This window comes from Typopeltis vanoorti, chromosome 16 (assembly GCF_054136105.1).
Source record: "Typopeltis vanoorti isolate ZY-2024b chromosome 16, IOZ_Tvanoo_1.0, whole genome shotgun sequence".
NCBI lineage: Eukaryota > Metazoa > Arthropoda > Arachnida > Uropygi > Thelyphonidae > Typopeltis > Typopeltis vanoorti.
Window position 1 is genome coordinate 95157929 of NC_143564.1, and position 11819 is coordinate 95169747.

General features: G+C 35.7%; 1 protein-coding gene across 2 annotated transcripts in view; it reads right to left on the reverse strand.

Moving 5' to 3' along the window:
* LOC150098196 (UPF0235 protein C15orf40 homolog) overlaps positions 1-385 on the reverse strand; it is a 101787-nt gene extending 101402 nt beyond the window's left edge. For both annotated transcript variants that reach the window (XM_090406437.1, XM_090406438.1), the window contains exon 1: positions 162-385. The gene's annotated coding sequence lies outside the window, so the exon portion shown is untranslated. The remainder of the gene's footprint in view (positions 1-161) is intronic.
* Positions 386-11819: the final 11434 nt, after the last annotated feature.

Genomic DNA, 11819 nt, shown 5'->3' on the forward strand with positions numbered 1-11819 from the left:
AGGCTCTGAATGCCATGGCAATATGATAAGCCAAGTTACAAAAATCTATATTGATATTATGCATTATCCACAGCACATATAACTATGAAAGTATAGTAACCAGGGAGGTGGGTTATTAAAAATTTCTCTTGCATTTTCGTTTTACAAATGTCAAAACAAACCTCATAATTCTATACCAAATGCTTGTTGAAACTATCTCAATCCACTGCCATTACATCCCACGCTTGAGAATAAGAGATCACCTAAATTAAAAATAATTATAAAACAAAATATTGAAAATAATTATTTTTCTCCTACGATGGTGAATTTTCGTGAATTGCAAATTTCAATAAACAAACCATAATCGCGATAATTAAGCAACATTGAGTTAAAAACACTCAACACATTTTCATATCCAAGCGAGCCACCTACCGAGCTAAAACAGAAATAAACTAAAATGTAATCGCCGAAATTAAGCCTATTGGCTCTTTATTTAAGTAACTAAAATGTAATTTTTCTGCATGTTAAATTTAGCTGGATTGCATTCTCTCCGGTGTTCTTTATCTGACAAGATAAAGAACACCGGAGATAAACATCAGATAAACGTACGAAGTAACCATAGTTGTGCACCAGTGACTCACCCAGAGGGGGGAAGATCCCCCCCCCCCAAAAAAAAGGAAAGAAAACTAGAAAATTTTCCAAAAATCATTTTCTAATTAAAATTCTTTTTTTTTTATTTATGTTGCGTCGTGTCTTCTATTTCTATACTACTTATGAATTAGCAATCATTGCAGATGCTCAGTCATAGATCGTATGCGATGCCTAGTGTGTATTCTCAAATCGTCTACTCAACTCTGCCCCACCTCACAAGATTAAACCCTGAGTGCACTATTGTTGTGCATTATATAATAAAGACACGGGATTTTGGGCACGTATGACCCTAACAGCATAATGAGATTTGTGAAACTCAAAGATGCGCAATTATTAGTAAACAATCAGTTATTTTGCAATTGTATCAAAACTGAAACACTTTATCTCAAATGATTTCTGACTGACGTAATTATGAGATAGAAATATCATGGCAGAAGGATATATAAGAAACTGTAAAGAAATGGATATGAATCTGGTGATTTGGATTAAAGCGTGGCTGATGAACAGATATCAGAGAATGGTTTATACAGTAGTTGAGTCCAGGAAAAAGCAGGCGACCGGTGTTGTACCACAGGGCTCAGTATTTTGTCCTCTGTTGTTTATATTTATACATGAATAATATGTGAAATGATGTGACAGAAAATATTCTGTCATTTGCTGCTGATGATGATGATGATGCTAAAACTGGAAAGAGCGATGATAAATGAAGGTGATGTACAGATCCTGCAGGAAGACTTATATAGAAAAAGTTCCTCTAGTCGGTGTCTAGACTTGAACTTAAGTCTATCTTATGGCTGCCTAGCGCAGAGGGGATAGCGGAGTACTGCAAAAAAATTTGCTTTCTTGCACTCCTGCAAATGGGAACTCTATCTACCAGGAATTCGAGACGCCCACCTCCATAGAGGAGACTTGTGTAGCCCGGTGGAGGTGGTGCTTGCAACCTCTGTGCTACGCCACCTGAAGATAGATTTAAGTTCAAGTCTAGACACCAACTGAAGAAACTTTTTCTATTTAATCTTTCTTCAGTATCTGTACATCACCTTCATTTATCATCACTCTTTCCAGTTTTAGCATCATCACCAGCAAACGGCAGAATAAAATAAAATAAAATAAATAAATAAGCTAATGCCTTTTATTCCCTTATAGGGAGTAGGCGATGTCTCTATATCCCCATCTAGCTTTTGTAGACTGAGTGGACAGTTAAATCTTCACCAGTATCCAATCAGAGATAGCTGGCCCATGTCTATCACTAATTATAGCAGCCACCGATGAAGAAGCTGGCAAACAAGTGCTGCCATCTCTTAGTACCTAACCCTAACATGATATGTCACTGTATGAAATAATGTGGGTACTACGGTCGATTTTCTTGAGTTTAGGGGAAGAAAAACCCGCTTGCCCATGCCAGAGATTGACTAATTCCGAAGCCGGTCGAAGAAAGGCTTAGAAAAAGTTCCTTCAGTCGGCGACTAGACTTGAACTTAAGTCACACTTCGTGCAACCAAGCGTAGATGATGCAAGTGCCACTTCTACTGAGCTTCACAGGCCTTAATGGCAGAATATTTTCTGTCAAATCATTTCACATATCATTCATGTATAAATTAAACAACAGAGGAAAAATACTGAGCCCTGTAGTGCACAACTGGTCACCTGCCTTCTCCTGGACTCAACTCCTTTATAAACCACTCTCTGATATCTGTCCATCAGCCACTCTCTAATTCAAATCACCAGATTCATATCCATCTCGATTTGTTCCATTTTATCCATTTTGTCTAGAAGGGACAAAACCAGATTGTCCCTCATAGAGTACATTTTACTATTCACCCTGCTGAAATCTGTCTTGAACCCATTTCTTCAGGGAGTATTCCATTACCTTAACTACCACTCCCTAGATGCTAATTGGCCTATAATTTGCTACTGTTGTGGGACTGTTTTGGGCTTCTTCTCCATTGAAACTTTCCCAGTATTGGGCCTTAAATTAACCAGCTTGGGCACAGGAGTTGATAAATCCCTTGCACAACTCTCATAATACATGGGCCAATATGCCATCTAATCCCATGGTTGTGTTCGCATTTAGGTTCTGCAATATTTTAAGCACCTCCATTTCTTTAACCTCTGTTCTCCTATAGCCAATATCACATCTGGCATGGCAACATCACCATCTAAATGGTACCCCGAAAAAATGTACACTCAGTGATTCAACTGTTTGGTTTGTTTCTGTTGCCACCCACCCACCATCAACACATTTTAAAGTCATCCTTTCATAAACATTTCTCCTTTTATTTCCCTCATATTTACTTTTGGCCTTCCTTCCTTACCATATGGGTCGCCCTTCTTGCTCGTGTCTTGTATTGCTCATGAGCATGATGGTTACTTTTATCTTTACAATCCCTCCACAACATTTCCTTGTCTGCAACTCCTGCTTAATGAAGCTATTCATCAATCTAACTTCTAAGTGATTTATATTTCTGAGTCTGGGTATGCTTTCTGATTCTACTTTCAGGGGCCACCTCTCATGATCAACCACCACCAATATCATTCCCTTCCTAATTCTTATGCCATGGCATTGCTGAAAGCTGACTCCTCTGCTTGTCATAATCACCTGCCCTGTAATTCCACATATACCCCTTCATAACAGAAACTTCTGTATGTTTAGCAATCTTCGAGGTAAAGACGACATGATCACTTCCCAAGGAAGGAGGCAGCATAGCTATATTAACATTTACATCAGAATTCTGCACTGCATTTCCCAGAGATGGTTTTCTTCACAATACTCACTTGAATCAAATCTTTCTGCATCCCGTTTGTTAAGAAAATGTGTTTTACAAGCGTATGATCACTTCTCTTTTCTGGATGTCGCGTCGGTGTTGGACTATTCCTAATACCGAATCGTCCCAGAAAAATGACTTATATGGTAACTATAGTTGGTTATCAATATGATGCTTCGTTTCATTTTATAAAGGCTGTGAAAATGTCTTGTGAGGAAACGGTATTGCTACATATATAAATAAATAGCAATAAATAAATATCTGTTAATGTCTTTTATTCCTCAAATGGATTTGGAGAGCTCGTTTAGCCTAACTGGCTGTTAGGCTAAATGAGCTCTAGCTCATTTAGCAATCATCACAACTAGCAGACTCAAGAATATGAGTTATTTTAACTGTCATCCGGGAAGAGACAGAATATGATAGACAATGGCTACCATCTCATGATCCCTAATTCTAACAACAATATATTGTTCTAACAACTATATATCTTGAGTTACCAGATTACCAGATACCTTAGTGTTCTTTTCTTAGAAATGTTCCTCTATGCTAATATATACTAGTCGATTTAAAACTACCTTTCTTCGGGCGGCATAGTACTGTGGATGCAACTGTCATTTCCACGACTGCTTATGTATATATTTTTTTTTTCTTGGCCTTGCCTAATCCCTATAAGAGAATAAAAGGCACTATCTGATTGGTTGTTGTTGTCGTTTAAAACTGAGAAAGCAGAGGGATTTGGAACTGAAACCCTCTAAGTAGCTCTGGTAAGAGTAAGTTGTATGAGAAAAAGATCAATATATTCAAAATACATTAGTGGAAAGATAAAGAAATGACACAGAAACAATGGTTTCCATATAACTTTTTTCAGCATCATATATATTAAAATGTAACTTCTTTTGTATCTCAGATATTCATAACTGAGATACTCATACCAAAAGAATTCACATGAACGTTTTTGAGGAAACGACATGCCCTCTTCTGAAATAAACATGTTCCTATATATTACTCATCAAAATGCTTATGGGCACTGATGTTTGATTCAGGGAGAAAGATTGCCTATTTATTCTAACAAAAATATATTATTACTTTATAATTAAATAACAAAAACTAATGAGGCCTGTATACAGTATTTCTGTTTTATTATTATTAATGTTACATAGCACCTCCATGAAGTCCGAGGACTCATCGCGGAAAATCACTCTTTACTCCTCTTTGAAAAAAACATTGTACTTTTCATGTAAAAGTAATGTGCAGGTCACATTTGAACAGTAGTAAATTGGTCAACTTTCAGCAATTATTAGTGTCGAACTGCAGTAAGAATTAAAATTTGAAGGTACAATTAAGGATGAATGCAAGAAATGAACATTATTTATATATTGAATTTACGTTGAGATATGACGTTTTGATTTACTACAAATAAATTGGTGATTAGAAACAAGAAAACATCATCAGGAACAGAAAACATTAATCAAGGGTAACGTAAAAGCTTTGTGTGCTATTAAATTTGACGCCATTGGGTATTTGATAAAATAAGAAATGCATTGATAATTTCTTTCTTTTTACATGGATCGACGATTGTATCCCAAAACAGATCCCGTGAAGCACTGATCTCATTAAATCAAAAAGCATCAAGTCTCTTTGCAACCTTGAAAGAAAGGGCTATCAATGATGGAAAAGAAGAATTCCACGCTAGTGCTGGGTGATTTGAGCGTTTCAAAAAGAAAATAGCCTCTATAATGTTCGAATCACAGGCGAAACTGCAAGGGCATAAGGGATAGCCACACATTTTTCAGAGATTTTGAAGAAAATTGTGGAAGAAGAAAGCTATTGTGACTAACAATTATTTAAGGTCAAGAAACCAGCCTTTTTTGGAATCGAATGCCTTCTAAGACTTATCTGGCCAAATCAGAAATAGAGCACATGTTTTCTGCTTCAACCCTGATCTTAAAGCAGAACAAGAACCTTGTCTTCTAAGAACTCTGCCCTATATGACAATTTCCATTTCCATATATTGCAGGAATCGATCATTTTCAAGCATCTTTAAAAAATACATTTTAGTTCCCATGTTTTTTCTTGCTAATAAATTCTCTTCCTGGTTATACATACGCAGGGTTCTTATTTCCAATAGCAATATGCGAGCCGTTTGGGCAAATTCTTTGACATTGTGTAAATGATTTTAGAGGATTTTCAAATGAATTTAAGTTAATTAAATCTCATTCTGAGAAACTGAGTGATTCCGACCTGGCAAATTTAGATGCACAGCGTGAAGATCCTGAGGAATATGAAGAAAATTTAATCACTGACAAGCCCAAATAGATTTCACAGAAACAATTTCAAAATATTTTTCGTACAGTCGAAGTTTTTAAGCAGCATTTCTTAGAGGCAAACCCTAATGAAGAGAGAAGCAATAAAATTTGCAGTAGTAGTAGAAGAGACAATATGGCCATATCGTCAGTTGGATGAAAAAAAAAATCAGAATGGCCGCCGCCTACTTTAGCTCAAATCTTTGTTAAGTATAGAATAACAAATTTATATTCTGAATATTATTGTCTTTCAGCCTCATGGTTTTCCTTTAATTATGCCATGAGATATACCCGAATTCTTTTATTAAAAAAATAAGGGTTCAAAAAAGAAATTTGAGCAATAAATTATACATTTTCCCATCAAAATCAACTAACACCGTTTATTCCCGTATAAGGAGTAAGCGAGGCCCTTTTAGTCTTATCTAGCTTTTGGAGACTGAGTGTGCAGTTTAATCTCCACTGGTAGCCAATCAGAGATAGCTGGCCCAAGGCTATCACTAATTAAGTGGCATGCAGTGAAGAGACTGCTCAACAAGTGCTGTAATCTCGTGGTCCCAAATCCTAATACAATATATTTAATATCTGAAATAGTGTGGGTTCTACGTTCGATTTTCTTGAGTTTACTGGACGATAAACCCGAGATCCTGGGGAAAAAAAACCACTTACTCATACCAGAGATCGACTAACTTAGGAACTGGTCGAAAAACGGCTTAGAAAAATTTCCACTACTCGCCAACTAGATTTGAAAACAAGTCTTCCTTCATGCGGTCAAGCGCAGTGTGCAAACGCTACATCCACTGAGCTACATAGTCTTCCATAGGTTATATTCGATTAGTGAGCTTACGATTAATGCGCCTATTTTAAAGAACACATTAGGCACATTAATCGAGAGATTGCTGCATTTGGAGAGTATTTGAAAGGGATTGCTGCATTTGAAAGAAGAAAATTACTGTTTTTGGACAAACATCCATAGCCAACCCAGCCTCCGAAAAGTTTCGTGTTCTTTTATGTTCAAAAACTGTAATTTAATCAAAATAATCATAATATAATTAAAAACAGTAGGTTTCCATGTCTGGGCTGAGTTTCGCTTGTGGTTATTCTAGGACAAAAGAAAGTCAGCCCAGAAATGAAAACCTGATTTTGATTAGAAATTGAAACATTATCTTTCGATAATGTTTCGAGAATAAGATTCGCGTTCTAGTCACAATAAATGATCAATCCAGAAGGGAGACCACAAAATAGTCGCTTCTTTAGTTGGTCTCAATGCTCGACACGTCAAATCCCTTGGAATATACATAACGTCCACGTATGAGTTTTTTCAAATGTTTCCATGGCCCATGTTCAAACGTAGGTAGGGTTAGGGAGAAGATCTGTAGAACGTAACGACAACTTTAAAGATCTAAAAAAATCAGCTGATGCCTTTTATTCCCCTATAGTGACTGGGGGAGGTCATTTTAGTTCCTATCTAACATTTGGAGACTGAGGGAGCAGCTAGTCAGCAATCAGAGATAGCTGGACTAAGACTATCACTAATTATACATGGCACCGGTAAAGAGATGTGGCTGACGAGTACGGTCAATTCGTGCTCCCTGAATCTAACACTATGTTTTACTGTCTGAGAACAGTGTGACTTCTACGGTCGATGTTCTTGAGTTTACGCGACGAAAAACCCGAGTTGGAGAAAAAAATCTTTTCGACGGTACCAGAAATCGACTAACTTGGGAACTGGTCGAAAAAGGGCTTAGTAAAAGTTCCTCTAGAAGGCGACTAGAATAGAACTTGTGGCGCTCTTCCATTGGGCGGTCTAGCAACATAAACTGCACATGCCATTTCCGCTGAGATACACAGGCTATACTTTGATTTATAAAATTATTGATTATCACTAATTAACTGATCAATTTTCAGGTAGTCAAGAAGCTGTCTACTGAAGAGCTTCATCTCCTTCGAGACTATTAAGGTGAGGGCAATGGGGATGATAAATTTGATAAAAGCTTGATAGCCAACTTATTATTATTCCTTCCCTCCTCTTTTATCTTGCGCTGTCAAGGATTTCCTGTTCACTTAACTGCTACCATATCGAGGATAAAGTTATCCCTATGCCACTAATAGCTGTCTTTTATATCCTATTTTATGGATAGGCTGGATAAGAATACAACAGCTTATATAGATGATACATGTAGTGTGTTAATTAGTGAGCACAAATGTAGCACAGTGGAAGTGGTGCTTACATCCTCTGCCCTAGGCTGCCCGAAGATAGACTTCAGTTCAAGTCTAGTCGCCGACTGGAGAAACTTTTCATAAGGCCATCTTCCACCGATTCTCGAGTTAGTCGATCTCTGGCATGGGCAAGCGGTATTTTCTCCCGGAAACACGAGTTTTTTCTCTCATAAACGCAAGCAAATCGACCTTAGAACCACATTATTTCAAACAGTATCATATCATCTTAGGATTAGGTATCAAGAAATGGCAGCACTTGTTTGCCCAATGTTTCATCTGGTGCCACTTATAATTAGTGATAGTCATGTGCCAGCTATCTCTGATTGGCTACCAGTTGAAATTTATCTCCCTACTCAGTCACCAAAAGGCAGTTAGGGTTAAAAGGCCTCACTTACTCTCTTTGAAGGAATAAAGGCATTGGCTTATTATTATTATTATTGGATGGATAATACCATCTGGACTAAGATATATTGGTATAAAAATTAATTAGGATTTTTCCGTGCTTTGGGCAAATAATCAGAGAAAGCATGGTGTGAACATGAGATCATTCGTATTAACTGTCTATACAATAGTTGGAAGAAAACTGATGACAAAAGAACTACCTTAGTTTGGGTGATTTTAATATGGTAACATCTCGGTGCCAGAAGCAGAAATAAGGATGTAGTAGTGGTTACTACTTCCAATAGCTACAGCTTAGAGATGAGTCTTATTCATTCTACCGATATTTAATTCAGTTTTTTAACTTGAGACATGTGACTATTATAACTTGACGATTACATTTTCTGATAGTGAGTTATCCATTTTACTGACGGGTACCCTACTGTGGATTTGGCCTGCTAGACATCAAAACCAAACCAGTATGTTCCATACGATGGAGTTAGCAAAAACAGCATTTGTTTAATAGTCGATCCAGCGGAGGAGAACGCGTAATTAATATTTTCCGTATACTTCGAAATATCCAGCTATCCTGCTAAATATATTGTACTATTTACTTCACTAATGTAACTAGTATTGCCCATATTAAGCCCAGACATGTTTTCTTCCCCTTGCACAGATTGAAATACAGTATTAATTTCAAATCTTTGCAGAAATAATCAGATATTTTGAGTTCGGCTGCATGTTGTGGCAAAACCAAAATAGTCAGAAATTCATTACTTGGTCATCTAAGCATAATGAATGTATGCAGCTATCAATAAGTTGCTGATGACTAACCTCAATCAAATGTTACATCTTGAAACAGGTTTTTTTTAAAATAAAATAAAAAAAACTACTCACCAGTTCTTATACTGGGGATCTTTCATTTTTGAATGACAATCGTCTTGAATTATTAAACTCTCATTTGGGGGTCATATTTTCGACATACTATTTATACTTTTGATCATTTCTGGCAAAATTGTGAAATTTCAAAATTGGGCTACACCGTATTATCAGCTGGGCTAGATTGTTTTGGAAGTAAGTAAGGTGATGAGGACAGTATTTCCTATATCTGTTAAATGCATTTGTTCTTCTTGTCATAGCTTTTGTCTGGTAGGAGATAAGGTTATTTAAACCTTATCTGTTCTAAATTACCTTACCCTTACATACAATTAAGGTTATTTATTTATTTATTTATTTTGGAAACTGAAGGTAGCAATCTTCCACCCTTAGCCAATTACTGATAGTTTGCCCAAGACTATTGATTGTAAATGGCATTGAGCGAAGAGAGTACAGCAGTCAACTGCTTCTCTCTCGTGATCCTTAACCCTGAGACGATATGTTACTGTCTGAAATACTATGAGTTCTACTGTCCATTTTCTTCAGTTTCTGTGATTAAAAACCAGAGTTTCCGAGAAAAATCAAACTTGCCCATGCCAGACATCGATTTAGTCCAGGAATGTACGGTAGTCGTTGAGGGAAAGCTTAGACAAAAAGTTCTTCTAGTCAGAGTTCTTCGAATCAAAGTTAGAACGGCTTTGGAGTGGTCTAGTACTATGGGTATAAACGCTCTTTTCGTTATTTCCATAGGGCCACACAGGCCATATGTGAAACCGAATTTTCTGTAACGAATAATCCTGCTACCTCTGTATATGACACCAAAGGTCATCCGAATGAGTTACGAAGATTCTGTTGATTTTCGGCACTGTTTCATTCATGACAGTGTTACTTGCTTAAATTTTTCCCTCTTAGTCCCCTTTATAAACTTCAGTTACTTTACTGATTTACTCATTTTACTGCACACTAATCCTAATTTCATGGCAAACGTTCTTGAAATGCAACATAGCACTCTGGTATACAGACACTTAACTATTTGAATGATAGGGTTTACTGAAGTTGGATTGCAAAAGTCTTCTGTTAAGTGAGAATTTCACACCATTTCCAAATTATCATCTCAGTTGTTTCTAAGCTGATTTTAGTGAACTTAGATCTAAACTTGATTTTATTGTTCCTCCAATTTCCTCAAAATGTATTACAACTACAGCAGCAGTCAATTACTATCCATTCTACCCATCGTACTTTTCATTTATCTATTTTTTTTTTCCCTTTTGTTATACGCAACAAACGTCCACCCATCTTTACCAGAACTTTAAATCTGCATTGATTTAAAATAAATGGCGGTCATTTTCTTCTTGTTTATTACCAGTGCACTGTAGTTTTAATTCTCTTTTGACGGAAGTTCATTATGACGCTACAGATTTAGTTAAAATAGTTTCAAAATTAATTTATTGTAATTAGTGAGAAATTTGGTAATTAGCATAATTAATTATTTTTAAATATTTAGGATTCTAGTATGACGATACTCCCAAATGAAATAATGTTTGGTATTAATTATTATTATTATTATTATTATTATTATTATTATTATTATTATTATTATTATACGATTATACTGTAAAAAAAATAAAAAAATTTAAAAAAAAATAGACGGACCAGAGCAAGGCAAAATTATCTGTGAATTAATAATTATATACAGTCTGCACATCACTTTGAACGTTTGCAATTTCCGCATATTTATGTGTTAATGATCACAACTCCTGATATTATAAAGGGCACATTCACAAAGCTAAACTAGTCACCCCATCCTACATTATTGTTTATATGAATAAAATTATACAATCTGTTATAATTGGGTATCTGCAGGCCAGTATAACTGAAGTGATTAAAATGACTAAGGGACATAGATAATTACTGCGTAGCATTACTTTAAAATATTAATCAGACCATTTGGCATTTGTAGAAGCCACTTTAATGCAAACATATACCTAACAAAAATAAGTACTAGATATCAGTCATTAATTTTTGCAGTGTGGTATCTAAATAGATGAAGCTGGCCTTTCGAGTGATTTAATGCACCTATACCCGTAACGAACTGTAATTTTGTAATGAATACAAACAACGTGATATATACTGCAGCTCTTTAATGAACAAACGGACTCTTATCACGCAATCAAATATGCATATGCAATTTTAATAATGTTGCTTTGTTTTCAAATTTAATTTTCCTAAGTAAGCGTGTTACCCTCGAGACCAAAGCGCTGTAATTGTTAACAGCTAGTGTGTTGTCATTCAGTCAACTATTTTTATGTTCTGATAAAATTTATTTTCGGAACTGAATTGCGAATATTTATAGCAAGCTGACTGAAATAATAATAACTCAGGGCTAATTGAAAATGTTTCTCTATAGATACCCCCCCCCCATATTAAAAGATTCGCCGTACCTTCGCGCTCCTCCCTTTTTACTTTCTCAATGATTTGATGATTTAATACGAACACTTATTATCATTTAAAAGCATAGGAATTAATCAAAGAATTAATGACCAACAACAAAAGAATATTAAACACATTCAACTTTCGTAATCATTAGTAAAATTAATGTACATATTAATAAAACTGTTATTAATGCGTAAATTAATAATTTATATCTTCA